Source organism: Tigriopus californicus, chromosome 8 (genome assembly GCF_007210705.1).
Source record: "Tigriopus californicus strain San Diego chromosome 8, Tcal_SD_v2.1, whole genome shotgun sequence".
Classification (NCBI taxonomy): Eukaryota; Metazoa; Arthropoda; class Copepoda; order Harpacticoida; family Harpacticidae; genus Tigriopus; species Tigriopus californicus.
In genome coordinates, this window is record NC_081447.1 from 10,800,705 (window position 1) to 10,810,662 (window position 9,958).

General features: G+C 41.3%; 1 protein-coding gene across 1 annotated transcript in view; it reads right to left on the reverse strand.

Moving 5' to 3' along the window:
- The window catches only part of LOC131885450 (nuclear receptor subfamily 4 group A member 2-like), an 81,889-nt gene extending 72,792 nt beyond the window's left edge, over positions 1 to 9,097 (reverse strand). The window contains exon 1 of the mRNA XM_059233503.1: positions 8,662 to 9,097. The gene's annotated coding sequence lies outside the window, so the exon portion shown is untranslated. The remainder of the gene's footprint in view (positions 1 to 8,661) is intronic.
- Positions 9,098 to 9,958: the final 861 nt, after the last annotated feature.

Genomic DNA, 9,958 nt, shown 5'->3' on the forward strand with positions numbered 1-9,958 from the left:
TGATACAAGGCCAGTATAATGTTTCAATTAAAACGATAGGTTCGCTTGATAGCAATTGCTAACCCTGATGGTAAGCCCTCATATCCACTTCAGAGCCTTGTTTGCCGAGCTTAAGAGGATGAAAAGAAGGGCAGGGATTCCAGTCATTTCTTGGAACAAGTTGATAGGTTTGGGCAAGAGTATTATCCTTCAAATGATTTTTTCCTACCCGTTGGGTTATGTTCGTCATGGTGTGGCAGCAGAGGTTCATGGTTCGATTGAAACAAGTCATGAGGCATTTAGGTAGGGTTGGTCCTTCTAATTAAGAAAATCAGTGAATGATAATTAGGTTCATGTGTGGTCTGTTTTGGCAGTTATGCCTCATCATCGCACTGTATATCTCCCCAGGTCATAGTGGTGGGTCGAATTGATTAAAGCCATCGTCGGTTATTTGCATTTCATGTGTTCTGTCCATACGCATTGTTTGTTGATCCATATTAGGCCACTGCATCCACATCCCGCCTCTTTTCCCATCAGCTTAGATGCGATTAGATTGATAACGATGTCGACAAACTTGCTCACAAAAGCCACACCCAACCTGACAATCTTGAACGCTAATGCGGACTTGAGCCAGTTTTGGTGGTACGAACTGATTTCAATAACTGAAGAAGTTTCCTTTGAATTTCGCGAATCGGATCAAGTTACGCACACATATATCTTGTAATACAGAGCTCGATGATAGTGTCGTCGATTGTTTGTGTTAAGAGCAGCATTCTTCAGAAAAGTCTCACTCAGGTGTATTATATTGCTTTTACCCCAGTCGTCAATAGTGGCTGATGATCAATTGCTCAAGTGTACTGAGTAACTTGACCCCAAGTCAAAACCTTGACGTCACTCGGGGTCAATCTGAGTAAATGCCTTCCATTTAATTGGGGGGTAACCAAAGGGCTATAAGCGTGGTGTTCATTTCACATCTGCGAAGTCAAGCCCAATATCAAAGGTATGTTAGGTAAGTGATAACCTCAGCGATCTTAGCTTGTACTCTTACAGAAGGTCTCTCCCTTTTGCAAGTGGCACAGAAAATCCCAAGGGTGCCAAGTTTCATACCAGGGAAATAATCGCTGTACTATATGGCCACGCAAACAGTGGATAATTGGGAAAAAACCAAGGTCACCGTGAACGAGATTCACTCGAAAAAAAGGACGCATTGGAAAGTATGGAAAGTAGCATTTCTGAGGATTTAGGAACTCATCGATAAAAAATCAGAACGGATTGGTGGATTAATCCACTTGACGATCGTAAAGTATCGGGAAAGGTATGAAACAAATCTGGTCTGCGTTTATTCTGACACTGCAATCTTATTCAACAGTAATCATGAAAATATGTTATGAGTAAATCAATTATGGTACTGTAAAAATTGAAGTTGAACTTTTATATTGATGGTTACTAGAGTCGGAGGGGAGAACCTCCCCGACCAGCAAATGCAGCCTGTAACTTGTTCCGATATGCAGTGTCAAAGTCCATATCAGATTGTTATCCGTCTGTGGGTGTGATTAGCGTCTAAACGGTTCCTTTAAAGACATGTTGCGGACGAGAATCCAATCAGTGACCTCTCTTTCACAAGGAAACTCCAATAACCACTACGTCAAGTCTCCAACATTTTTAAACGTTATCTGGTATTAAAACGATTTGTTCAAAGTCAAGCAATCAGAATATTTTCGCTTGGACTATCTTTCTTTACAATAAAACCATTCACACAAGCTCTAAGAAGGATTAGCGTAATAATGATGGTCTAAAAAGGCCAAGTAAAGCTCATGGCACGTCTACACGATGTATAATTTGGCAGGTAATTAGCAATATCAAAAAACATTATCAGCCATATCTCAAAATGTTGTTTAGCATATTTTTGTTTTTTTTTGCAAACTTCCTTGCCGCTACTGGGATTGGAATGCCAGCAGTTCAAGACGAGAAATTAATTCATTTTACTTCACTTTTATTTATTTATATTATTTGATCGACCAACGAATTAGAGTTGGCTGATCTGGCTAACCCTTGAATATAAGGTTGATCGGGAATTATGGTAAAAAACTTGTCCAAGTCTGACTTAAATCCTCCCACTGAATGAACAATTACATACTCCCTACGAATATTTGAGGGCAGCAAATTGAACAATGAAGGAGCCCGAGAAAGAAGAGAAGTGGACCTCATTGTTTTAACGAATATCATAAACAATTTAGCTTTCATCATTTCCAAAGAATGTTAGCCATATGGCAAACATTTTATTGGCAACAACATCCCCATACATATGACCAAATTGATTTGAGACTACTTAAAATAATGATTTGTGAAACCAATAAAATTATAATGAAAGAATTTTTGACATTGGTATACATATAACTTATGGTATAGTTTGATAGAAAAAAGCAAAACGTGCCTTCAATTACTTATTAATATCAGCAATCATTTGCCCTCTTAATATTCCCAAATATTATACAAATATTCAATCAGATAAAATAAAAACCTTTTTCCGGCTAGAAGTGCTAGGGATCAAAATTCCTAGTAGCGGAAAGGAAGTCCGCACAAAATGATAATAGAGATAATAGCTAGGTAGAAAGTGAAATTCAAATTTTAATCATTAGAGTGCCAATCATCACATCTGCCAATACATATATTTTATCCTGCATTTTATAAAGGCAAAACAAAAAGTATCAGCATTATTATTTGGAATTGTAGTTTCCTCAAACTTCTCGAAAATCCTGTTTTAGGTTGGCTTATGGTTAAGAATGTTTCTCAATGTTTGAAAATAGGAAAAGTAAGCACCTTTCTTTAGATTATCCTTTGTGACCAATGTCAAAAACTTTGATTTGTCGACTTTTCAATGTTTCTCAATGAAAATGTTTGTCCGTCTATTTTAGATGGGTGAGTTCAAGCGTAGACGCGTAGAAAAAAAATGTTTGTCATATGCCAATTATTTTCGAACTTATCTGATAAGCATCGTTACTTGTACATTGGAAAGCAGCGGGAAAGTAACGGCATTATCGTAACAATTAGAAAACAAGGAAAACTCATAAACACGGACTTTCACAACGTTCAGCCTCTTTTTAATTTCATGAAACGATCATTATTTTCATGAGGAATCCACAACCAACTGTCCCTCTAGAAATATTGAGCCTGAACTGAAAATTGTGCTCTTTGGCTTCTCCTTCACTGATAATTTCTTCTAATAAACCGGAAAGGCCGTAGTGAAACCTTGGTCCTTTAGTGTCACTCTTATGTTTTGAATCAGCCATACTGTTGATCCAAAATACAAGCAAACCAAAGTAGGAAAGGGTCTTCATCTTTTATGAAATGTACTTGAACGCGCTTTCACCTTATCATGCTTTTCTGTTCTCTATTGAATGGTGAAGAAAGGGACAATGAGGCTGGCCTTTCTTCACATTTTTCTCGCTGTCTTCTTTTCTCTTCTGCCCCAGCTAAATTTGTTTGTACAAAACAAGGAATACAAATTTAAAATTTCTTGTATAGAATGTGAAACAATTACTTCTTCATAACCTCGGAAGGTGCATGAATACATGATGAGCTTCTTTGAACACCTCAAAGGTTGCTGGGTTATAGTACTGTACGCCATGTGTCTTATTACTGTTTCTGGCCATTCTTAACCAATTTCCAGTGGGTAGCAGTTGGAACCAGTATGGACGTCAAATAAACCGATCTCTTGTTCAATACCAAGCAAGCAAGCAAGCAAGCAAGCAAGCAAGCAAGCAAGCAAGCAACATGGAAACAGAATCAAGCGAGAAAGGGATCAAAGTGACAAGGCTCGAATTCCAGATCTGTCACACCTAGGAACTTGACGTCAAGCTTCTTTTTTCCGCCGAAACTATCGATTGAAATGTTGTGATTCGACCTTTTAGGATTAGAGCAATCTTTGACTAGGTACCATTTACATACATACATGTGGCGTGCATTTGCATTCGTCGTTGTGAGTAAGTGAGTGAGCGAGTGAGTGAGTGAGTGGCACGTGGACCACTTCCACCACCACTGGTGCTTGTACGATAGACGTAACATTCCCAAGATGACAATTTGGAAATGTGTCCCATCACTTCTGACATTTCCGTTGACTTTTATTCGTCTAACATAATTGTCCGTTTAAATTTAGTCCATGTCATAGTCCACAGATACACATGGACGAACGATAGCCCCAATTCTCTGGAGCAGGGGCAAAATTCGAGATAGCTAGGGATATTCAATCCCTACGCACTTCAGATTTCAGTCGGACCACGCTCATCTCTCCTCCTATGTACGTACGTAGTAGATCCTGTTTTCTTGGCGGGGTGATGATGTTTAGAGCTCATTTTTTGGGCTTTCTTGCCAAGTCAAACAAAATGCTCCATTCCACTACTGGCTATTGCAGGCTGGGTGTGTGCGTATGTAGTTCTACGTACACCTACTACGTTTGGAGCAAGTAGTATGTAGGTATGTCCATAGATAGGTAGGTACAAGAGGATGCATGCCTGGACAGTGGCACCACCGTCCGTTCCAGTTGCTGCAGTGACGGAACTCGGTAGTCGGTACCCCATTTCAGATTTCAGGCCGAACAGAGGATTACCCACCACTCACTCCAAAAACTGACACCATATGTATCATTGGATGGGCAAGTCAGCAGCCTCTGGCCATTTTCGTTTTCTTGAGCAAGCAAATCCAGAACAAGAAAATGGACAACAAACGCAAACGAGTACAAGCATTGTTTTGCTTGACTTACTCCGTTTGGGCCTGATGGCACTAGTCAGTTCCATAGTTCCAGGATTTATAACAAAGGGGAAACAAGGGTGTGGATCCGTGGGTTTGAGGTTCTTTGCACGGTATTTGAAGCGAATGGGCCTTTTCACACTATGGTTAGCAGGGTTAAACTGGGCATTAAGTGAGCATCAATATGCCAATTATCTGAAGCACTAGGTGTGAGGTGTACGTAATATTGGGAGATGCAAGTTTCTCCCCGTGCCTATTTTAACCTCGGGCTCAGAGATGCACTCGCATGGGACAACTAAGCTATTGGAGGCAGTCGCTCTCGACGAAACAAACTGCATATATACTGTACTAAGTACTAGACATGAGTTTCGGTCCAGGCTCGATGTCGCCAACTTCGTGGATCTCGACAATCGAAAATAACAATGTCCGTAGCGTTTGAAGATGTAGGTCGTCATCGTCGTCGTCGACGACTTGCGTTTCGACGCGCATCATATTCATTTACCGCCCATTTTAATTCGCAAACAAACTGCATTTGCCATTTCTCAAGCACCTGATGGCTTTGATCTGAGAGATATGCAGATCAAGAGAGGCTGAACGATTCTCTCGATTTTGAGGAGCACGAACCCGAAAAAAAGTTGCATCAAGCATTCATAAATCGGGGTGGATGTGCAAAAGCACCAAATGGAACGATTGTTCAGAGTGGCGAATTGGACGGCAAGCCAAGTAAACATGATAACCAAAATCATCACAAATTGAACAACGTGTACTTTCGAACAGGAGCTATTTAAGGTGGCTTCAAGACGTCTCAAGTATGCTATGAAGTAGCGCACTTGAGCTCCCTAACATTCAGGGAAGAGATTAAGTAGAAATCGTTCCAACTAAACACAACGATATTCCATCAAAAAGAAATGATCCCTGTGTACCAAACAAGTCCATCGCTTCAAAATTTCATCAATATCTTGTAAAAGTGAACACTTTAAAAGCTCTCAATAATGCAAGGTCTTCAATACGTTACCAATCAAAAGGTCGAACGAAATACACCCCGCAGCAGATCTGCTTTCACAAGTGGGAAAGCGAATTTGATGCCCGGTTGTGTACGTCATCAAGCATGCTTGGTAAAGAGTTTGTACCAAAGTGCTTCTCGTTTTTTTGGGGGGGGGTTTGTCATGGATGTGATATGTTATGCCTGACTCGATGAGAAAAAAGCGAAACACAAAAAGGCCACCGGTAAGGCCGTTACTTTCCACCTGGGGAGTTTTTACGCTATTTGCACGATTGCTTACTGCAGAAATGTCAACCAGCTCGTTTTTGCCATCGAACGAACACACTATTGCACCTCGTCCCAGAATGTAGTTGTAAAACTTATTTCTTAGCACTGTTATTCATGCATTCATTCATTCATTCATTTAGTATGTCTCCTCGGTCAGCCAAATTTGCATTCCACAACTTGAGATGAAGCCTTCATTGGGCTAATGGTTTGTTATTGTGGTTATCCAATTGGGGAAACGACCCCGTCTGCATGAATTTACAGTTATGCTCAGGCTCATGAATGTACCACTTCTGACAACATTTCATATGCAATGAGTGAGATTGTACTCTTTTTCATGGGTCCTTTCTCTGCTATTTGCTGGCGATCCATTCATCATTCAAAGAGATAATCTAGATCGCAATTAATTGCTCTCTTTCGCTTTCTTTCTCTCTCTCTCTTTCTTTCTCCGTCTCTCCCTTGTTTACCTTGATGTTCCATCTTCCATGAGTCGAAAGCAATTCCAAATACATCGATCGAATGGCATACATGCTCGTACATTCCAGAGCCTTCATTACTTTGTACTCTGTCTTCGGCAGGCAACCGTTACGTTGACGACAATAAAAAGGAGCAAAAATACAGGATGCCTATTGGTGTTGTTTTAATAACAAACATTTCATTTATGCGACACGTTCTCTCCCGATCGATGGAATTGTTCATGATGAGGAAGTTATTTTGTTGCCTTTGCAGGAGCGAATACATTTTATGAATGTAGCATCAAGGGAAACGTTCAATCTTGCTGGATTGGATGCACTCATTCTTTTTAAGCTATTTATCGTATTCATTCATGGATGGAGGGTAGAATTCGAAACGAAACGAATGATCTTGCTTTTTTGCGCATTTCCATTGCCAGAGGAGAGGTCCAAAATATTTTCATGAAGAGCCTTTTCATTCGTGTTATGCTATTCCCCTTGTTGGAGTAACACAAGTTTCCGCTACTGAAGTACTGTACTTGGCGTTCCAGTCGTATCATGTGGCATCAAATTTGGAACGAAGGAGTGTTCAGAATTACTTGAAACAGCACTCTCCAAGAATACTTTTAGAAACACAACCATTCTTTTTAACGTTGTCTCAAATAAAATCACTTTCTAAACATGGCTTCTTTTGCAATATTCGCACATTAATTTCGGACAGCTGGAACAATGCTATTCTTTAAAAATGGGTGCTAGGCTCAGTTTTAAACCTCACCCGAACAGCGAAGCTAGACATCACATCATCAATTTGAAAATTCGGATATTTCTGCAACTAGGTTGTTTCTTCGTCTGTGTGTATGGTCAGCGTTTAATGGCTTCTTTGTTCTTTGAAAGAGGTTGGGGAGGAGAATCGAACCCACAACCTCTCTCATACTAGAAAACTGCGTCAACCACTAAGCCACGTCTCCTAACCCAATGGCAATATTGCACATTGAATGGGAATCTGCTTTGGTTAAATCGAATGGTCCACATCATTGGACATTAAAGCGGAACAAATAATCAAAGTTGGGTCCATAAGCCAAGCAGCTGAGCTGATTCAAAGGCAAAATGCGTTCTGCACGTTGCTTGGCGTGAATGTCGCACAGAATGTAGGAATGACGATTGCTCACTGACTGGCTCTATCTACGCACTGTTACAGAGTGCTCACTTCTCCTCTGAATAGTTCGTGCAAACGACCATATTGTCATTGGTTTTTGTCAAATTAAGAAACGTGACTCCAATGAATATAGAGATTGAAAACATGAGCACGCAACGGCACCCCAAGACAATTCGCAATTATTTCAAACCTCCTGCAATTAAGATTCATACACAGATCACCGCAGTTTCAAACTATAGAAACGCTAGCGGAGGAGAATGGGTGAAGAACGCTTGACTGTGGCACAGGTGGGTGTGTTCAAGGCTCTTGAGCTTAAAATGTCCGGAAATCGTACCACAAATCATCTAAGCAGCCTCGGTCTCACTGGCACTCACACCATCAATTAGGAGGCCACTAGCATGGGAGATATTTTTGTCAATGGGGATCACTCGTGTGCCATACCGACAACCTACCAATGCAATGCGACTGAGAACATTCTCGTCGCAAAAGAGAGGAGCCAGATGCATGATCATTGCATAAGAACAATAATAGGTTGCGCGATAAAGCCAGATCCAAGAGGCTCTATCGCGAGCAATCAAGATAATTTTAAGGGTAAAGGGGTAAAGAGTTTTAACCGGGTTTGGACTTAACCCTTCGGTTGGCATAAGTGGTCCTCAGAGGCCGAAATCGGAGGACAAACTTCGTAATTGGACGATGGTATATATGAGGGTTTTGCTGGACAGAAATACAGCCAAAAAAAAAATTGATGCTGTTCTAGGAAAAGGGATTAGGCATTCGAGCCGAATAATTCCATCCCAAGCGTTAAGTAACTAATGGTCCAACAGTAACTAGGGCCAGCCAGCCATCGAGGGGACAGAACCATCATCATCAATATCAAGATACCACTAAAACTAAGAGCAGGGAGGCAAATTTATCTCTTTGTCGTACAAACTTCCCCTGATTTCAATTGGGTCCAAAACTTTGCTTTGAATGCGCCATGGCCCCCTTGACCTCATCTTGAGCGTTTCAAAGTTTATTTTCGCTCCACTTGGCACCTCAACAATACATCATACAAAGCTTACCCGTGACCAGTAGGCAGAAACGAACGATGCTTACTCTTCATCACTTGGAACACAATCTTCCACAGCTCCACCCTCCAAAATAACTGGTCCACCCACGTCAATGTCTTATCATACAGACAGTGGATATGGCAATAGACCGTGGGTGGTTCATTATTCACCGCTCAAAGCTTTGGCATCAACTACTGCCACATTTTCCTTTTCCAACTGCCCCAAGGGAATGCAAATCAAATTGGAGAGCTTGAAATATTGCCTCATCTGGACCGCATCCCAGGATCGCCCAAAACATGCCTCCCAAGAACTCCCCATGCATGGCCACCAGCTCCACACAGGCTTTCCAAATTCCTAGGTGTGGAACTGGAACTCGACTGGCCCCAGCCGGGACCTGGACGAACATATGCCTGCCAAAGCAAATTTCCTGCCAGAGATGGACAACCTGCAATGACGATGGGGCAGAGAGAAGCGAGTATTGAGGGGACGTGGAGGAGAGGCTGGAGGACCGGAGGAATTGGGCAGTGGGGCTTGGGCATTTGGGGGCTAGGAGCAATGATTTGGAGCCGAAGAAGAGCTGAACAGCTTGAGAAGACGAGGAGCACCCACATGGATGATGAACACGACGAAATCGATGCAAGAGCTCCTGACGGCCAAGCTGCAACGATCTTCATCTGGCAGAAAAAAAGAGAGCTCGTCTTCCCTTTACCCGACCCACTTGGAGCAGAAGTGAGGTAGTCAATTTTTTCTTATGTGAACCAGAGTTTTTTAGAAGATTCATAAGAGAGGTTGTGGAGGTTGTTCTAAAGCTACGAGTGCTTTGGTGCATGTTGTTGGAAGGGCATTTTTCAGCAATGGGTTTTGACAGCCGTATTTCTGCTAACAGATTCTGGCAATATCTACATATGAAAAAAAGATGAGAGAATTCCTATCAAAACCTTTGTCCACTTTCTCCCTTATCAAATTTAACTAACAATATATATCGTACGTGTATGTGGAACTCGAGCACTAAGCTTATTTTTAGAGGTTCACCTAAAAACAAATGCCTCTCGTTCGTTCCTGCCCCAAATTTTAAGTATGTGGCTCTCCAATGTCCATTTTTAGGTCTATGGCCGCAAATCATTATCTTTAAATGCGAACATCATAAACTTATTGCCCTTAGTAAGCTGAAACAGAACGCCGTGTCTTCTTTCAGATGCTACTTTTAATTTCGAAAATGAGATGACCAAATAATTACCACAATAAACTTTGCCTAAAATAACAAGCAATCTGTGCAAAAACTAACACCTCCAGCCAAGCCATTCTTCAT